Source organism: Myxocyprinus asiaticus, chromosome 8 (assembly GCF_019703515.2).
Source record: "Myxocyprinus asiaticus isolate MX2 ecotype Aquarium Trade chromosome 8, UBuf_Myxa_2, whole genome shotgun sequence".
Taxonomy (NCBI): Eukaryota; Metazoa; Chordata; class Actinopteri; order Cypriniformes; family Catostomidae; genus Myxocyprinus; species Myxocyprinus asiaticus.
In genome coordinates this window covers 45,923,225-45,943,703 of record NC_059351.1, presented here as the reverse complement: position 1 = coordinate 45,943,703, position 20,479 = coordinate 45,923,225, and the positions used below count along the sequence as shown (strand labels likewise).

The following is a 20,479-nucleotide window of genomic DNA, read 5'->3' as shown; positions in this document are numbered from 1 at the left end:
GAAATTTGTATATAGGTGTTTCTTCAACTTTGGGCAATTTCATGTCCCAGGGGTTGATTTTTATTAAAACAAATTTACATTTTGTTATTATATATTTATGTATTTATTTATCAATATTTTTAATTTTATTTTTTGTATGTAGGCCACATTAAAACTGACTTGAAAACTTTTTACCCAGCCTTCATCATTTATTTTTGGCACTTTTTCAGATGCCTTTTATGTACAGATTTGACTGCTTTAGCCTTATCTTAACCTAGTATTAAATTATGAAAATTCATTATAAAAATACAAAACACTACAGATTTAAAACCATGATAATCTAAAAAAAAGAGTGAAATAAACATAAACTCTTTCAGTATTTATTGTGTGAAAATGATTTCTATTTATTTATTTATTTATAATCAAAAACTAAGACTTTTACCAATTAGCTTTTAAATTAAAAGGTCTTTAAAGGAATATTCCAGGTTCAATACAAGTTAAGCTCAACCGACAGCCTTTTTTGGCATAATGTTAAGCACCAAATAATAATAATAATAATAAATAAAATAAAAATAAAATCTCATCCCTCCTTTTCTTTAAAAAAAAGCAAAAATGTAAGTTCAATTAGTACTGAAGTGAGGCACAAACAATAGAAGTGAATGGGGCCAATTTGTAAACATTAAAACACACACAGTTTCAAAAGTATTGCCACAAGATGTATTTTCCCGGTTCTCCCTATAGCCAGTCCACCCTTGTGCGTGTTAACATGATTTTGATGTGATAAATTCGCTTACCAACTTTCTGTGTAAAGTTATATGTGAAGGCTATGTAAAGTTATAATTTTTAACAGATACATTTATGTAAGTCCTATTATAAAATTATAAGCTTCACATTTCTGCTTTTAAACACTCCAAAAATTGGCCCCATTCACTTTCATTGTTAGTGCCTCACTGTAACCTCAGTTCCTTATCTGTCACTCACTCGACGTTGTGTCGACTCGCGGAAGGGCGAGACCCTCCTACGGAAGGGTGCGATAGAGCCTGTCCCTCCGGCCAGTTTTACAGCCCACACTTCATTGTACCGAAGAAAGGCGGTGGGTTGCGGCCAATCTTGGACCGGCGAGTACTGAACCAGGCTTTACACAGACTCCCGTTAAAGATGCTCACGCAAAAACACATTCTAGCGAGCGTCCGGCATCAAGATTGGTTCACGGTGATAGACCTGAAGGACACGTACTTCCCCGTCTCAATTCTACCTCAACACAGACCCTTCCTGTGGTTTGGATTCCAGGGTCGGGGCGTATCAGTACAAGATCCTCCCTTTCGGCCTGTCCTTGTCCCCTTGCGTCTTCACGAAGGTCGCAGAGGCAGCCCTTGCCCCGTTAAGGGAAGTGGGCATTCGCATCCTCAACTATCTCAATGACTGGCTAATCCTAGCTCACTCTCGGGATCTGTTGTGTGCGCACAGGGACCTGGTGCTCTCGCACCTCAGCCGACTAGGGCTTCGGGTCAACTGGGAAAAGAGCAAGCTTCTCCTGGTTCAGAGCATCTCTTTTCTCGGCTTGGAGTTAGACTCGGTCTTGATGACGGCGTGCCTCACGAACGAGAATGCACAGTCGGTGCTGACCTGTTTGAAGGCATTCAGACAGATGACAGCGGTTCCACTGAAACTGTTTCAGAGGCTCCTGGGTCATATGGCATCCTCAGCGGTGGCCACTCCGCTCGGGTTGATGCATATGAGACCGCTTCAGCACTGGCTTCAGACTCGAGTCCCGAGATGGGCATGGCACCGCGGGAAACATCGCGTGGCCATCACACCAGTCTGTCGCCACCTCTTCAGCCCTTGGACCGACCTCACATTTCTACAGGCAGGCGTTCCCCTAGAGCAGGTCTCCAGGCACGTCGTGGTTACAACAGACGCCTCCAAAACGGGCTGGGGAGCTGTATGCAACGGGCACGCAGCCGCCGGCTCCTGGATGGGCCCGCGGCTACGTTGGCACATCAACTGCCTCGAGTTGTTGGCAATTCTGTTCGCACTGAGGAGGTTTCGGCCTTTGATCCAGGGCAAGCATGTGTTAGTTCAGACAGACAACACGGCAACAGTGGCATACATCAACCATCAAGGTGGTTTACACTCCTGTTGTATGTCACAACTCGCCCGCCGTCTCCTCCTCTGGAGTCAGCAGCACCTCAAGTTGCTGCGAGCCACTCACATCCTGGGCGACCTCAACATTGCAGCGGACGCGCTGTCACAACAGGTTACCCTCAGGGGAGAGTGGAAAGGAAGCGCTGTCTCCAAGCAGAGGATCGCCCACTGGGTCATCAACGCCATAGCAATAGCATATCACGCTCAGGACGTGCCGCCCCCGGCAGGGCTACGAGCCCATTTTACCAGGAGTGTGGCAGCCTCCTGGGCCTTGACCAGTGGCACCTCTCTAAAAGACATTTGCAGAGCAGCGGGCTGGGCAACACCCAACACCTTCGTGAGGTTCTACAATCTCCGGGTGGAACCAGTTTCGTACCATGTAGTGGCAGGCACAAGCAGGTAAGTCTGGGACAGCTGGCCGGGTGTATCGCTTGCGCATAGCACCTTTCACCTCCCCTGAGCTGAAGACGTGCGCTGTTGACTCCCAGTAGTGTTCACAAACTGTGTTCCCTGGATGACTTCCTCCGAGCCCTGTGGCAGACGAGTTTGCGGAGAAACTCGTTGCCGGCTCAGTACATGTGCTAACTAAGCCCTGTACTGGGGTAGGTGCTCCGCATGTGTTTGTTCCCCATAGGTAACCCCATGCAACGTATATCTTCCGCTAATTTGTTTCCCTGTTGGTAAACTGCGTCTTCCTTGGGCAGAGGCCAATGGGACTTCTCCACATGACATACTTCCGACAAAGCTCGGCAAGACCATGTGATGTATTTCCACTCAAAATACACCCAATATGCCACAAATGCTGTCGATTGAGCTAAACTTGTATTGAACCCGGAATATTCCTTTAAGATCATAAGAAATATACATTACAGTACATTCAGTCAGGTGTGTCCTTACTTTTGACTGGTACAGTAGGTTGCTGACATTACAAGATCTAGTCAGGGGACGAAAAAGAAGCAATAGTTTAGCCCTATTATAAATTCATTTTCCATATGGAGACCTCTCTACAAATTGGATTCATCAGGTTATACCATTCATATATGCACATTTTGTAGATTAGTAAAGCATTTCCACACACACACTCACTCACTCACTCACTCTTACACACACACACACACACACACACACAAACCTTGTTCAAAATGTCTCTCTCCCATACCAGCTCATCTATGGCCTTCTTGTCTGTATCCTTCTGATTTTTTGAGCTCTCCATTTCTTTGAAAAACAGAAGAAAATGCACATTTCTAGCTATTCTTTCAATGCTAATTTTTTCATTTCTTTCTGAAAGTCTTTTTGCTAATAAGGTTGTTTTCAAAAGCACTTTCCACAGCCTGTGAAGTGCCAACGTAAAATAATTACACAATTAGAAAAGCCCATTATACGCCTGCAGGCATAAGGAGGTAGAAAAGAGAACTGGGACATGGAAAGACAGAAAGAAAAAAGATAAAATGAGAGAAGCAGCAGAATAGCACAGAATTGGAACAGTGCCATATATAAACCGTCAGCTAACAGGCTTGCATGAATGAGTGGACATGGCTGGGCTGCGCTGTCATGTGAAATGGCCATTCCATGTTCTACCCTCGGATAACCCCACCTCCACTACTCCTTGGACAGGCAGCTCACTGACCCTGCCATCACAGCCCATCTCATCAATCACCCAGCCAACCCTGATTAAGATGACAACATCCATCACCGTGGAAACCCCAATTAAGATGGCAACAGGACTCCATCCATCAAGCGTCCAAACACCCTCCATCCAGACCTTCCAATCAGAGCCTGGAGATGTTCACTAATATAAGGATTTCAATGACTTGCTTGATGACAAGTCATATCATCCGTCATACTGTCCAGATGGGATCAAGGACACTAAGCTAAATTAAGTAAAGTGAAAGAGTTTTGCTTTTGTCGTTGGTCAAACCATGCAAATCCATGAATGGATGCTCCACAATTCCAACAACTCCGAAGAGCACCTTAGATGTGTTTGTTCCCATGTTTGTTAAGTTTTTTCCCCACATCTTTTGTTGTTAACGTCAAAGGCTATGCATCCAATCAAACTTTATGGTATTTTGGTGCAAATTCACTTTGTAGCATCTAGCCAAAATAGATAGATGCCAACACGGATAGTGACTAAGGTGGTAGAAAAGGCAGATAACCATTTAATCGGTTAATAGTTTTTAAAATCGATTTATAGAATGAAAATAAAAAGAATACATACTTTTCTTAATCTTTCCTTACTATGATGGGCACAGACAAAGAGGTAACAAGAGTACAAAATTACTAAAATCCCAGATGCAGTTTATTGTGCAACCAAAATCCCAATAATAACCAGGAAAAAAAAAAAATTGATTTGTTGCATAATGCAGGACATTTAACTATAAATAAGCCACACCAGGGACTCTTATTTTGAAATGATTGAGACTTGGCTCTGTTACAATGCTCTGAGTGTATTTACCAAGCTAAGCTTTTTATAGCATATATATTCACCAGACGAAGGGTTTTGTAAACATATTTCATCATATAAGGATTAATTTTTAAGATTTGTAGTTGTAGACATTATGTATGTGCTAATGTGGAATGTTTCTGTATGCTTGCATTTTTCTTTACATGCCCTGGCTTCAATTTAGAACACTTTATTATCTAATCAAAATAACAAAATATGCTTTAAAGTCAGGATAAAAAATAAGGCCGATATTATACTATAGGACCAAGGTTTACACCTAGTATTAAGATGAGTTTTGGGTGATCCGATCACATGTGGTCAGGTGAGACAAATCACTGTTTACACCTGGTTGCTTAAATGCGTCTCCTGTGACCACTTGTGATCGGATTTGGAGGGGAGGGACTCTGTTTCATGACGACATACATCAATCACTATGTCAGTGTGTTACTGCATGATAATAAACTGCAACAAAGCGTTGCGCTATTTCTCCCAGATGCATCTGAAATTTAATCTGCTCACTCATGCAACATTTCAAGCAGAATTGTCCCATATTTTAGTGGATTACCTGTATTAATCTGAGCTGCAGATGTTCATGCTTCTCATAAGCCCATGCATGTTAATTTCAGATACACTGAAAAAGATCCGTGAAGTTCTTGGGTTTCTATTTGAATCTCCTTTTTTTGATTTTACGAACAGACAGTCATTTCCTTTTAAAGCCGCTCGTAACTGACAAAGTTTAAACTCTTGTTTTAGCACAGCGGTTGATTGACAGGTGAGGGGTGGCGCGTCACTGCTGCCGGGACACATCCAGGACGAATTAGCGTTTACACATCAGATGTGTTGCGGTTACATGCGTTTTTGACCACATACATATGTGGTTTTTGTGATCCGATCACAAAACGTTTTAGACTCTGTTTATACCTGTATGTAGCGCTAACCACATGTGATCGGATCACCAAAAACGCATCTTAATACCAGGTGTAAATGGTGTCAAGATGTTCTAACTGCAGAATTCTGCAGCGCCAGCCACAGAGAAACACTATCGGGATGGATTTTTTCCTATAACCAATAGTTCTAAAAAGTGACTATTGGCACAGATCGGTCTATCCCTTCATCCTCAAAAACCCGAAACAAGACTATGCAAAGGAAAAAAAAAAATCAAAAAAACAAAACAACCCAAACTATGTGAAATACGCATTAAACATTGAGGATAAATATTGTGACACGATCAAATACATCAGCAATGCACTTTATTACCCTTACTCTTATATCTCACACCGGACTGTCATAAATTATATTATTATTATATTATATTCTCTCTTAACAACTGACTATCACCCGACAGCCTGAATGTCAATACAGTACAATACTGTACATTCTATATATACTATATATACTTTTTTATATATTTTTATTTTTTATTGAATAATGTGTATCTATATAGTGTGTATTGTATACTGTACAGTGTATGTTATTATTTGTATATTGTTGAGTGTAATTATGTGTATAACAGATGTTTAAATTGTGCTGTGTTAATTTGATGTTATTGTAAATTGGTATATGTCTCATCACTGTCACGACTGCTATGTTGATCAGAACTGCACCCAAGAATTTCACACACCATTGCACTTGTGTATATGGCTGTGTGACAATAAAGTGATTTGATTTGATTTGATTGACAACTACAATTCATTTTGTGTGGTCAGTTATTAGCTGCTGAGATCATGAAACCATCAAAATTCAGGAATCATTTAGAAAACAAAATTGTCAATTTTACAGTTTAGCTTATGGCTTGTTAATAATTTTGCATATTATTGAAACTATGCGGTGAATTGTCATTTTAAGGACACTTTTGAACGATAAACAATTTTGTGTTTGGTTCCCACTTGATGTCCAATATAAAATCTGGGTCCTGAAGCAAGACTAATTGTGAACTCCTGCGTGATATCCTTTACAACTCTTTCAAAGAGACAGATTATATCCAGAAAACGTTATGCTGGAGTTACATAAAAAGATATAAGATTCTTTTGCATAAGTAATATTTGCCTACAGTCAACATTTAATTGACTGAACACACACTCAAAACAACGAACTTTAACTATCGTCGGTTTTACTCAATCCTCCCATGTTTATATTACTAAAAAAATTGTCAACAAGAGAACTTAAATTAGCTAAGTTAATTTAAATAAGTGTCTTGTCAGTTTTACTTTTCATTTGCGTTGGGACAACATAAATATTTATTGTTTGGTAACCTGACACTGGGCAGAGGATTTCTAGTTCCCAGCATGATTTGCATGGGACTCAACAGGGAGAGTAAATGTTAAAATTAAGTGTGTTTGTATGTGTCTTTGTGCAAGATGAATGTATTGGCCTGTTTCATTGACGTCCCTGTAGCCGCCATATTTGTGACCATCAGCAGGAGGAAACAATGGCGGTGAATGGAAAATCACCCTAAAAACAATATCAAGAAAAACATCAAAAGTTGCTTTTGATCCATACCAAGTACCCAGGAAAAGTTCATACAGGTCTGAAAACAGCACAAATATTACCAAATTCAACTTTCGTGGACATATAAAGATATTTCATCCACAATTCATCCATGGATGCAGGCGAGTCTGATGTGTGACCGGTGAGTACACATGCCCACCGGCACATCACCATAAACATCTCTCATTCAGAAGTTAAAAAATGTTTTTTGTTGTTTTCTGGTCTAATTTCGTCACAGTACTAAAAAACGTCTGTGATGATCCCATCTGTATGAATGGAAGAGCCTCTTTTATCTCCTGAAGAAGGTCTTTGTCACATCTCACAGTGCAGCACAATGAAGGTACATGGAATATTGGTCACAAACATGGTGGCGTGGTCATACAGTGACGTCACATGAAACAGGTCAATGGGGAGACTCGTTAGTGTTTTATGTTTTGTTATGTAATGTTGAGATTTAGACGAATGTCTTTTATTTTGGGAGTTACCATCATGGTGAAGAGTGAAGCTTGAGCCAAGGTTGAGGACTAATACATTGTGAGTATTTTACATGATGATTTATCCATTGAGCAATAGCTGTTTTAACCATAACATAATGACTAAGTTGCACTCAGTAGTAGGTATTTAGCCTGGTAACATTTCCTGTCTCTAGCTAACATTTCACTAAAAGAGTTTCATTTGAGTTACACTGACATGTTAAATTTTGTTGGGTTTACTTAATTCAGTTAGGTTCTACTTGAGGTATTTAAGTTAAAATAACATTGTAATTATATTTAAGAAAACTCATTTTAATTTGATTGAATCAAGTACAGCCAAAGATAATATAGAAGCTTTGTGGAAGCCCTGTGCTACTTACAACCTGCTCAGACACTTGTAGCCCAACATTCTCTGGCTTGCAAGTCAGATAATTGAGGACACTGATGGAATCGTCCAGCAACAACTGCCCTAGGGAATCCCTGAGCAGAGTGGTCTGCATGTGTGGTGTGAATACTGTGATTATGCACCAGCACTGAACTCGCCTACACAGACTTGGCAACTGCCTCGGCTTTTAACCGACACTTTTATCCAAGGTGACTAAGAGGAACAGTATCCTCACAGCAAACCAAGCGCCTCACCCAAGAGCACAGCAATGGTAGGGATTTCCCCTCATAGGGTTTGAACTTGAAGCCCAGCCCAGATCTTTAATCACTACAATACTCAGTCAGAGTTTCAGTACTTAGGATTGGACATCATTAGGGATATCATTATGCGCCTTTCGTCCATGATGTCTCTGATCCAGATCCAGGGTAGCATCAGGATGGTGGAAGCTTGCGTAACCTGGGGAGAGTTCATAGTTGGTGGACGAAGATAGATGGATGAACAGAGGGCCCTGAGTCCAATCTGTTATAAGAACAGGTTCAATTCATACAGCATGCCATTCATTGTTTAAAGTGTTTTGTATCGTTCCACTGACAAAACATTGAAAAAAAAAAAGTCTTTCCAATAAATTTCAGTAGATTAAAAATTTACATTTTCACTTTAAAATTAGATTTGATTGAGGAGCATTTTACAGCTTTACGCATTACTGATCGGAACACGCACAGTATGTGTGATGCAAATTTCGTCATTAGTACAGTCTGTGCAGACTGTTCATGTGTGGCCTAGATTTTCACGACACGCTGACAGACCTCATCTGTGCGCATTGAAGGCGCATCCTCAGACGCATTCGAAAGTGCTTTAGTAAATGCTTCAACCAAAATATGAACTAAATATTTAAACCCTGTGGATTCTCTTGTAAATTATTCTAACACTGATTTTGCTTTCCCTACTGAAAGATGAAAGAAATCACATCTGTCTCTAAAAGACAGCAGCCGTTACAGCCATACTGTAGCCTGAGCACCAATATTTGTTCACCTCAAATCGATTGCCAACACTTCTGTCATCAAATAGTTATGCATATTTTTGGAATGAGTGAATAGTTAATTAGAGGCGTTCATACCAGAGCACTCACAAAAATAGAAGACAGGGAGCCTGAGGAGATGGAAGGATAATTTAGCATGAATTAAATAAAGGATATATAAATAATTAAAGCATGAATTAAGAGTAAAACTGTCCCCCACTACTCTCAATTTAGATAAAGTTTGTACAAGCAGGCTTACCCATCTCATCTGAAATGTCTAAACATTCTCAGATGCAAACATTTTCATGCACAAGTTGGATTTGACAATTTTAGCAAAAAAAAAAAAAAAAATGTATTCCTTAGACTTTTACCATGTTTAGGTAAGATAGGGTTATTTAGGTGTTTGACAGCATTGGGGAGTAATTAACTAAAATTTTACACAGCGCTCTGGAAAACTCTTTTCTGATTGGTCAATGGCGCCATCTAGCGGTCTGATATCTCTGAGTAACAACCGCGCATCCGGGAATTAAGACATATCAGACTGCTCATCCGTGTATTGCGAGTCATCTTTGCTGCGTCTCGGAGCACTGTGTGATCTCTACAAGCATGTCAATAAAATACTCAAATCAATGTTTCATGCCCATTTATTTATTTATTCATTTGGCAAGTAGTCTTGAATTAAGATGCATAATGAGCAGTCAGACGGTCATTATTTACAAAATAAACACCAACAGAACACAAACCAGAGGTGGATTTCAGCTGTTCAGCGATTTATTACTTCTCACATAATTACATAATATAAATGCGAATCAATATTTTATGTCCATTTATTTCTTTATTTGATTAGTAGCTGTGTAGTTAGTGGGATACAGTCTGACTAGTAGTCTGACTGTACATTATCCCTTACAAAGTGATGCTACTAAACTACATTTTTCAGGAATGTGACAATGTAACTTTTCTATTAACATGCTCCGTTTTCAGATGAAAATTGGTGTAACGTGACTAAAACGCTACATTTTTATTTTTTTTATTCAAAACTGTATTGCGCACACACTCATATTAGTGTTGGGAAGTCCGATTCATTTGAGTGAATTGGTTTGTTTGGACGTTTCATTTAAATTAATTTTTATTTGTTTATTTTTATTTTTGGTAGCGAAATATTTTTTTAAATACTGCTGGAAACAGAAAAGACCAGAATTATAGGACAGTATGTGCCAGTTAGAGAGAAAATAAAAGAGATGGAGTGGAAAAGAGAGAAGACAGATGAAAAAATTAAATTAGACAAAGCATTCATTGTTTGAATGTGATTACTGTCAGTTCTCTTCTCCCTCCAAATGAATTACCTCTGTTTAGAAACAGAACAAGAAAAAAGGAAAATGAGAGAGGTTATGAAAGGAAAGAGATAAGATAAGTCTTCCCTGAAGTTCAAGTGTAATGTTGGTTGAGGTTTCTTTTACCAAAAGCAGTTATAATTGTATTGTAATATCCACCCTTTTTCTCTGACCCTTATATTTAAACAGGCTTTAACAGGTTTTTGCAACTGTACCCTTAAGAATTCTATGTAGTTAGAGCATATAAATGTGGAATATTATTCCAATACAATAAAAATTAAATGTACGGATTAAACTAGTTCAGTTTGGTGAAAGTCCAGCTGAGTTGAGGACAAAGTTGAAAGTTTACTATAAGTTTAAGAGAGTGTGTGTGTGTCCTCTTGCCTCACTCCAGTCCAGTGATCTGATTCTTGAGTGTGTCTCTCTGTTTCTCCACCTCAATCTTCTGCTCCTCCACCTGTCTGAGTCCCCTCTGCACCCCCTCTCAGAATCTGGTCATCTTAGATATTTCCTGCTTCAACTGGATTACTTCATCCTCTTTCATCTAAACTGCACATGGTACAAGATGTTACTGTTTGTGTATGGAAATTTGTTCAAATTTGTCTGAGTAAATGAGTAACTATATATGGTACATGTGTGTTACTTGTCTCAATTATAGCCTTAATGGTCCCATACATTTACACAGCAATTACAGTAGCATACATAATGTTATAAGATTGATGTTTAAAATATAAAATTACAAATATAGACATATGAAATGAATACAAATATGAAATTACACTTAAATATGAAACTACATTATGAGATACAGTATATGCTCTATCGTGTGACAACAACACAGTTTTTGGGTCTTAAATTATTTTCAGCTTACATTACAACTTCTTAAGAGGAATGAGCATTGTAGTCATTTAATATTTGCTTGGTTATGCCTAAAGCTCCCTTGAATATGGTCTAGATCATTAAGGCATAACGTTATGGTGCCTGTGCTTTCATACATAAACAATGCCTGTAAAGTCACTGAGTGGATATTAAGACAGCAAGGCAAGCTGCCTTATACTGTAGTAGGTTTCAGACACTGCCACTGTGTGGTTATCACAGTGCTAAAACTTTGCCCTCTAGTGGCCTAAATGAGGACTTGCATCATTCATTTACACAGTTGACTAGCATGGAAAGGTGGGAGTGTCTAAAGGTACAAAAAGGCACAATAAATAAGAAATGGGAATCTGGTCTGAAGAATTGTTGTGCAAGTGCAAGTTAACACTGTCTTTGAATTTTGAATTGAGTCTGATTTAAATCTTGAAGGCTCTGTCTCTTTCTTTCTCCTTCTCCTTCCAGAGTGCCATAGGAAACCAAGAATAGTACAGACCCTCACTTTGTTTATACTCTCTGTGAAACAGCTTCCTACTGTGGCAGAATTTTAGACCATGTGTTTTTCTTTGTTTTTCATTGACCAACAATACTATACTTCAAAAGACATAGCTATATTAAACAGAAAACTCAACAATACAGCTACAGCATATCCTGCAGAGATGTGCACTGAACCCGGCGATCACCTGCTAGAATCAAGCCACTTCAATACAAGCCAGAACAAAGAGAATACAGGGCATTTCATTAAATGTAACATTTGCTGTATTAACCCCCACTGTGATTCAGTTAGATGCCTGGCGGAAGTTCTGAGCAGGAAAGATCCATCAACAGTCTGACGGGGAAGAGGATGAGGAGCGTAAACCTTCATGCTCTAAGGCTCTAATTATAGAAGAGCGAGACAATTTTGTCAGATTTAAAGAGGCAGAGGCCAGCTCTATAAATCTAATGTTTCTGTGTACCCACAGTTTGATGTCTAGAACTGATTGCCAAGTATGCGTCAATTTAAACCCAGAGTTGTGAGTTATATATATATTTATTATTCTGAAAATACAAAAGGTTTTTCTAAGCAATATTTTGGGGGTAAATTTGTTATATGTCAAAACCTTATTTTATAGAAAAAAAACATTATAAATATTACATTAATAAATAATAAATGTAATAATGTTTTTCTTTAAAATAGAAAAACATTATTTAATTTATTTAAAATTGTTCGAGGGGTAAGGCTAGGGTTTGTGATAGTTTATAGTATTTAAAATTAGCTTGTCCTCATTGTCCTCATTTAGCTAAGTAAACGCACGTGTGTGTGTGTGCGCGTGCGTGCGTACTCATACCTTCAGATCTGATGCTCGATGCTGGTTCTGTAGGGAGAGCTGATCTAGGCTGATGGAGCTTTGTTCATTGTCCTGTTGAAGTTTAGTGTTGCGATGTTGGAGGTGTTCTATTTCCTTATTGGCTTTCTCATTCATGATCTGTCAACAAGAACACAAATTACTCTCAGTGATCATAGGCACAGGTTGTGCATGTGGGTTTTCAACCTAGTTATTTAATTAAAAAAAAAAGCTAGTTTTCTTCTAGGGGTATTAAGATGAGATGTCCTACCACATACTCCACATCAGTCCAATCTTTTATCATAATGTTACAAGTGACATATCACTGACTTCAGACTGGTCAGCCCTCACCCCGTGAACCCAAATCAGAATCTCTTACTCTGTGTTCCTGGAGCTGTTGTTCCAGTTTCTGCTGGTCCTCTTTTAAATGTTGACTTCACTTCAAATGTGATTTCATTTCTAATTGTTTGGACTCTAGCTCTGTTTGAAGCTGCTTCACTTCTTTCACCAACTTCTCCTTCTTCCTGGTCTCTCGATGAACCTCGTTCTGACACACCTAGATGTCCTGCTGGAGCTGTGTGTGTGGATAGAGGGGAGAACAATGCGATTTTTCATCTGAATAAATGAATATAAGGTTCTGTATATACAGTGCACAGGAAAAATTAATTTATTTAACCTGGGAGGTGACAGTGGAATCATATCTGTCCGTATTTACAGGTTTAAATGCCACATTTAGAGGGTTTATTTTCCACTTAAGAAGAGAATTGACTTTAACTGCTAGAAATTCTTAAAGTTTTGAAAAGTAACAATTACCTGACTCCATATTTCTTATACTGATTTGCTTGCAACGTTTTCATTGAAATTTAAAAAAAGAAAGAAAAAGCAGTAAAGCACTGCCAATTTTGAAATCAATTATTAAAGAGTCAATTACAACTTTTAATTAATGTTTTTATTATTGTGTGGGGTGAAAAAACATCTTACATTTAGTACAGTATGTAGTTTTAATATATTTCTAATGATCAAGCTTTATTACAGGTATTCACTACTCAAGTGGCGCATTCAATCAAAAGGCCTGACCAGTTTCCTCTTTCAGGCTTATGCAATTAATTGCATGCACTGTTAAGGAATTGCAGTGCTTGCAATGTAGCACTGTGTTTATATTATTCAAACACAAGTTTACTTTATAAACTTTAGACTTTTTAAGAAAAGTGAAATTAATTATTTGAGGCCACGTCCACACTAAAACGTTTTCCGGTTGAAAAGTCCATTTTCCATATCCCAACGTCAGTATGCAGTAGTAGAGATCATTTTTGAAAGTTTTCATTTTCTATGGAGGAAAACGACATTCCGGTGTGGATGAGAGGTGTAAAAGTCGCAAAATCAATGTGTTGTCAACTGAAAACCTATAAGTCTAGATGTGCCCTTATAATGGCCACCAAAAAAAGAGACTTTCAAAAATGCTCTCCAATATAAAACAGTGATGTTAGAAACCCAAAAATGGAGTTTTCTTCTAAAAACATATTAGACCACACCCAGGTACTAGTGAGTAAGTTTCCATGTTCGATTGAGGAAAATGGCGTTCCAGTGTGGATGAGAGACAAACGTAGCAAAATCAAATTATTCAAACTAAAACTATTAGTGTGGATGTGGCCTTACAACAGCCACCGAAAACGGAGACTTTTGAAAATTCTCTCCAGTATCAGGAAACCAAAAATTATTTTTTGTATTTGACCACTTCCACACTAATTTAATAAGTTAAATTTTTAAACCTCCGTTTTTAGTTTTCTCACGTCATTGTTTTCCATGGTATGCTGTACTAGATTGTGGATGAGAGGCGTAAACATAGCAAAATCAATACATTTTCAAACGAAAATGGATTTGTTTGGAAGTGGCCATTGATAGAAAGTTCAGCATTTATATTGTAACCGACAGTGATGCCATCCTCGCCATACTTGCATATAATCTTCTTTCTTACAAGCATTTTCATACCGAATTGTGATTGGCCTTGGTGTTATTTAACCCCATTTATCCAATTCAGCATTTATTAATGCAGAACCAAAGCGTAAAATTATAAGCTTACATAAAACTGTAACATCATCCTTCGCTGCCTTGCCAGCACTGGTATTTTCAACAGGAAATGCATATCTAGTTATCCTGTAAACTCACTGACATAATGTTACCTCAAGAGCCAGGGATATCACAACAACTTTTTCTGTAGTACCTGAGAGATCATGTCCATTGCTTTGTTCTTCTCAGCCTCTATCTCCTGCTGAGCACTGGTGGCTTTAGTGAGGTTCTCTCGGAGTGTCACCACCTCTGACTGCAGCTTGCCCATCTGCTTGATCAGGTCTTCTTTGATCTTTAATAGATCACCCACACTAGAAATATTCAAGAAGGTTTATGAAGATGCTTTGTTCTTCATCCCCACCAAAAACCTACAGGAACGCCTCAAGAACATTACAGCTTCTCTGAAGTCCATCAATCATTGAGATAAAAGGGTGCATGGTACTTAACTACCTGGGATTCAACTTTTAATTCAAAAGAAATTCGAAGAATAGGCTAAAAACGTATAATATCAATCACCTGTGTCCTTGGTCCTCAGAGACACCAGCAACTTTTTCCACAAGATTGTTGAGATTGGTTATGTCCTCGTTTACATTTTTGATCATTTCTTTTGCCTTCAACTCCTTTACATGGGCAGCTTCAACCATGTTCCAGGCCTTCTCAATTTCCTAACCAACAGTAGTGAAGTGTGGTGAAGTAAACAGGATTATGTGCTAGGTCAAATGATGTTGTAACAGTTTTAGAATAAGGCTAAAGTTCTACCAAAGTGTGAGGGCATTGTCCATGAACCATCCTTTTTTTTTTTTTTTTTTTTTAGTCGAGAGGCAAATTAAGAATAGCTTCCATTTAAGAGTGTCAAAAGTCCTGGTTAATGTACCTTTTTAAGGGTGGTGATTGTGGATTGATCTTCATCAACTAGTTTCATGGCTGTGGATAATTTGACTGAGTTGGACACAATCTCAGCATTCAGCTCCCTGCATTTGGCCATCAGTCTCTTTTCATTCTCATGGGACTTCCACAGGGCTTTGCCGACCTTCTCGTATTCCATACGAAACTGCTCCAGGTTTTTGACATCCTCTAAGTCTAACTCAGTTAAAACCTCCTGGAAGTCTGTGTCCAAGGTTTCGAATGAGCTTTCCTCGGTCTGAAAATGCATTCAGAGTGTTAGAGTAGCATTGAAAATGTTGTGAGGGAGAGCAGGGATAATTGTAACACTTTTTGGTTTTCACAAATTTATTTAGCATATGTTTAGCCTAAACCTTTCAAATGTCTATTAAGGCCAATTTTACATTCATAACAACCACAATGTATAATAGTAATGGTGGTATGTGTTAAATGTAGCAGTTAATGGAAAAGCTCTGTAATGAGAGTAATTATATGTAATATGTATACTAATGTTTGTCAGTACACAACACAAATGTTAGTGAATTTGGTATTGTATGGCGAAACCCACTTCACTTTGAGGCTTACTTTGGTTTATGGATAGCAGAAACAGCGCTTGTCAAAGCATTGGGCTTTTCACTTTTTCTCAAGAATAATCTGGGGAAGGAATCAAAACACTGCAGATAGAAAGATGCAAACTCACATAGAATGAGAATATGAGCAATCAATCTGCAAAATATCTACAAAGATCTACACTTTAAGAGGTATATTTATTATTTTGGCATATATTTATATTTATTTATATTTAAATATGTACATATTCTGGCTAACTTTGTTTTCATTGATTTTTTTAATTGAAATTTTAAGCATTGTCATCAGTGTCCTGCTGTGTGACACATCATTTTATGATCTTTTATAACTATATATATATATATATATATACATATATAATATATTATTATTATACTTGTTTCCACAACCTCATATTAACTAAGACAATAGTTATTTGCACTTCTAGAAAAAAGTTGAAAGGTGATTAAGATCTTTAAAAACTTTGAAGAAATGCTGACTTGTCACAGCACCTAAAATACACACTTTCCCTTGAACTTGCATGTACATTTTAACCTAACATCTGTATGTTGGGAAAAAAGTTTTCCAACATGTTATTTGTCTGAGCTATAAAGTGCTTATTTTTAGTGCCTTCTCTAAAAAATCCAGTTTTATATGTTTTAAAGTTATGACAGTTTTGCACTGGTGGGGCCCGATGTCATGACTAGCAGTCAATAGAAATTATTTACAAAAAAATTTGAAATTGAGCCGGAAAATGAAATCAATGAGCCGGTGTGTTATGGTGTGGTGTGTTGCGGGCCGGGTTTGGTGGGGTGCTCTGGGCCACTTTTTAGTCCCAGTCCGCCCCTGCTGTTGAGGCAACTTTTAAACACATATTTTAAAAGTGTATCCTGTGTATAATGATGCATACATCCCCGGATGTCCACTGACCCTAGAACTGCCCTCATGTAAAATCATGCTTTTTTTTTTTTTTTTTGTAAAGGTGATAATGAGTAATGAACAAATAAATAAATAATTAGCGCAGTGTTGCTCTTTTCCTCCTCAGTGCTGTTTGGTAAAATATACTCTGAGACTGTTTTTGTTTGCAACATATATTTATTTAAAAATAAGTAAATAATCTTGGGGATTTATAAACTGAACTGGGGCCAAAATTTTTTGTCCGTATTTATCTTCCCTAACACTTTTATTGTAACTAACATGTTAACATGTAAAAACAAAACGGTTAATAATGTGTTTATTTACATTAAAATAGTATTTAATTACGTTAAAAGAGGTATTTAAATACAATTTTCAAGGTCTGGACGTTAATTCCTTCTTAAGATCTGGCTGAACAACAAATATGACCTTACATCCTCAACTAACAAATAGGTTTTGATTAACTTTACTTTGAAAATAAAAACATACCAAGTAGGGTTATTGTTCATGAAAACTGAGAAAGAATATTTAGATCTGCTAAAGTCTGTATCTTTGTCAATATCAACACACATAAGAGAGCAATGGCAATTTAATGTAGAACTATCTTTTTATTCAAAATAAATGTAGCCTAAAACTGAAAAAATAAAAAAATAAAAAAATAAAAAAATAAAAAAATAAAAATAGAGCATCATGTCTGTTTTTCCTTTTTTAAATTTGATATTTGTGCAGATAGTAATCATTAGAAACGGTGAACAAACTAATTTGATGATGTTCAGGATTGAAAACGATGTAGAACTAAACACTTTCAGGATATATGCATAGGCAAATTCAATGACAATTCACATAATCTTTTTACGAGCACTACAGAAAAGAATGGAGAATAAAAACAAATTTTCCAATGTATTTTCTTTGAAGTTTCGATTTTCATCATCGTTTTGCCTCTTGTGAAAAAAGGTGTGCATATGAGCATTTGAGCAGACATCACTTCTGTAACAGCTTTTTTTTAAGTCTGTAGTCTTGACTTCACCCAGCAGCTAAACAATTTGCATAAATACATTTGAGTGAATAAGATGCAATACAATGTGCTCACCCAAACGTTGCTGGTTCATGTTGGAGAAGAGTGAAACTGAACTATGTCCAGACAAGCTTAACCCTTGTGCGTCGATAAAAAAAAAAAAGTTACTCAGAGTCAAAAAACTGCCATAAAAATATTATATATTAAGAATTACTTTCCACTTTCACTGACTTAGATTTTTTAACCAACATCAGTCCTGATCATAACTACCAAATATTCATTCATTTTCAGGATTTTAACCCTTTAAATGCCAGTTTGTTTATTTTTTACACGCACACACAAATTTCTCAATACACACATACAAAACACACTCTGACATCCATAGCCACACAATTTTATCTGTATCATTTATTCAATTGGCCTGCAGTGCTCTACAATACAGCAAACAAAAAATGGGGGGGAAAAGCATGTATTTGCTCCATAGCCTAAGCATGAGGAAAATGGCGCCATCTGGTGGATATATATATATATATATATATATATATATATATATATATATATATATATATATATATATATATATATATTGAAGCCAGGGCTCCGGAATGAAAGCATAATATAACAGAATTCATGATTTTATGCTGTAATGGCACTGGGATCAAATATTGCAGTTAATGGGTTTCAATGGGGAAATTTTTGTCCTGAAGGTCCTGAGTGTAATTATTCTGTGTACACAGTGTATTATAGATGTATTATAGGAACTGAGGTTGAAATATCAAAATTCCACAAGGTTTAAACACGCGCACTCCTCCGGAACTGGACCACGGATAGCTTGACGAGCGCTGATGCTGTTGCACGTGTTGAGTGTTGTTAAACTCACCGCTGAGTTTTGCTCGTTCGGATGTTTACCGCGATTATATCGAAATCATTTGGAAGGTCAGATAAAAGTGATTGGCTGAAAAAAAGCTACAATATTAACGCAAAACACAGGAGATGATAATATGAACTACTGTTTATTATTTCACTCCACAGTCCACATAAGTTTGAGGTCAACATACCTCCATTATGACTGTTTATTGGTTTACTCCTAAACTCAGCGAGATGTTTTGTATTTAATGACTTGTAACACAGATGATGGGTGGGTGGGTGAGTGTTGCTTCGTCTTCACCAACATTCACTTACGACCCTGTTTTTTGGTTACCAAGCATACGCGTCCAGCCACAACCTTCGGTTCAATTACTTTGCATCAGGAAAAGACTGTAACGGGGCATAGCGCTATCAATACCAACAGAGCAAATTACGGAGCGAATATTTTTCTCAAGAATAAGGCATCTGATTTGGAGAACAATGTGTCGATTCAGTGTTCTTGTTACGTTATTAGTGAGTGTATCCTGGTTTTTTTATGTGGTGTTCTTTACACTAGGTGGCAGCTTCTCACAATGCAAAGTCCTGTAAAGAAGTGTAGTGAACATTGTAGAATCAGTATTAAACATTTAGAGGAGACAGGAGCTAGTTTTTCACATTTCATATATAACAATATAATCAAACCATTGTTTTAGCCAACAGATAGGCCTATTGTAATTCATAATTTGAATAAATGTAGCTTTAACTTAAAATTTACCTTAAAGGAATAGTTCACCCAAAAATTTTCTCATCATTTAGGAAAATATTTCAGCTCGCTAGGTCCATACAATGCTAGTGATTGGTGGCCAGAACTTTGAAGTTCCAAAAAGCACATAAAGGCAGCATAAAAGTAATCCATATGAATCCAGTGGTTTAATCCATGTCTTCAGAAGCGATATGATAGGTGTGGGTGAAAAACAGACCAATATTTAAGTCCTTTTTTACTATAAATCTCCACTTTCACTTCCACATTCTTCTTCTTTTGCTTTTTATTTTGGTGATTCACATTCAGGACAGAGGTGGAGATATCTATCAAAAAATGACTTAAATATTGATCTGTTTCTCACCCACACCTATCACATAGCTTCAGAAGTTATAGATTTAACTACTGGAGTCTTATGGATTACTTTTATGTGATTATTGGAGATTCAAAGTTCTGGGGTCTGTTCCAAAACTTAGTGAGCTGCCTCGCTGTCTCCTACCTACATAGGCAGCTGTCTACTATGGCAGTATCCTTACTGAAATGATGCCTCATAAGAGACCAATTTGGAACACTCTACATAGGCAGCAGCTCCGCGCATCATTCAAATAGCACTCCTCATGCGCAGTGCACGAGACTCGACTCACAACTGATTTCAATACAGGTGACAGGAGAGAAACTACGCGTTCCTTTAATAAGCATAAATACGCACAGTACACACACATTTTGGGCAAAGTAGTCCATTTTGTATCATTTTAAACTGTTATTTATCTATACTTTTCAGTACTGAAAGGATTATTAGTATATTTATCATTCAAATTTCTCTCGCTTCGTCCACCATCTTGGGTTTATTTTTCCACCGAGTTCATTACGGTTCATTCTGGGATCGCCTACCCGGGGAAGGATACATTCGATGCTACCTTAGAATTTGGCCAAAACAAGGTACAGTATGTTAAGAGGCTGCATTATTTAGATAG

The 20,479-nt window shown here is 37.5% G+C and overlaps 1 pseudogene; it reads right to left on the bottom strand.

Moving 5' to 3' along the window:
• LOC127444786 (cilia- and flagella-associated protein 58-like) overlaps positions 1–18,963 on the bottom strand; it is a 99,812-nt pseudogene extending 80,849 nt beyond the window's left edge.
• Between the last annotated feature and the right edge of the window lie 1,516 nt (positions 18,964–20,479).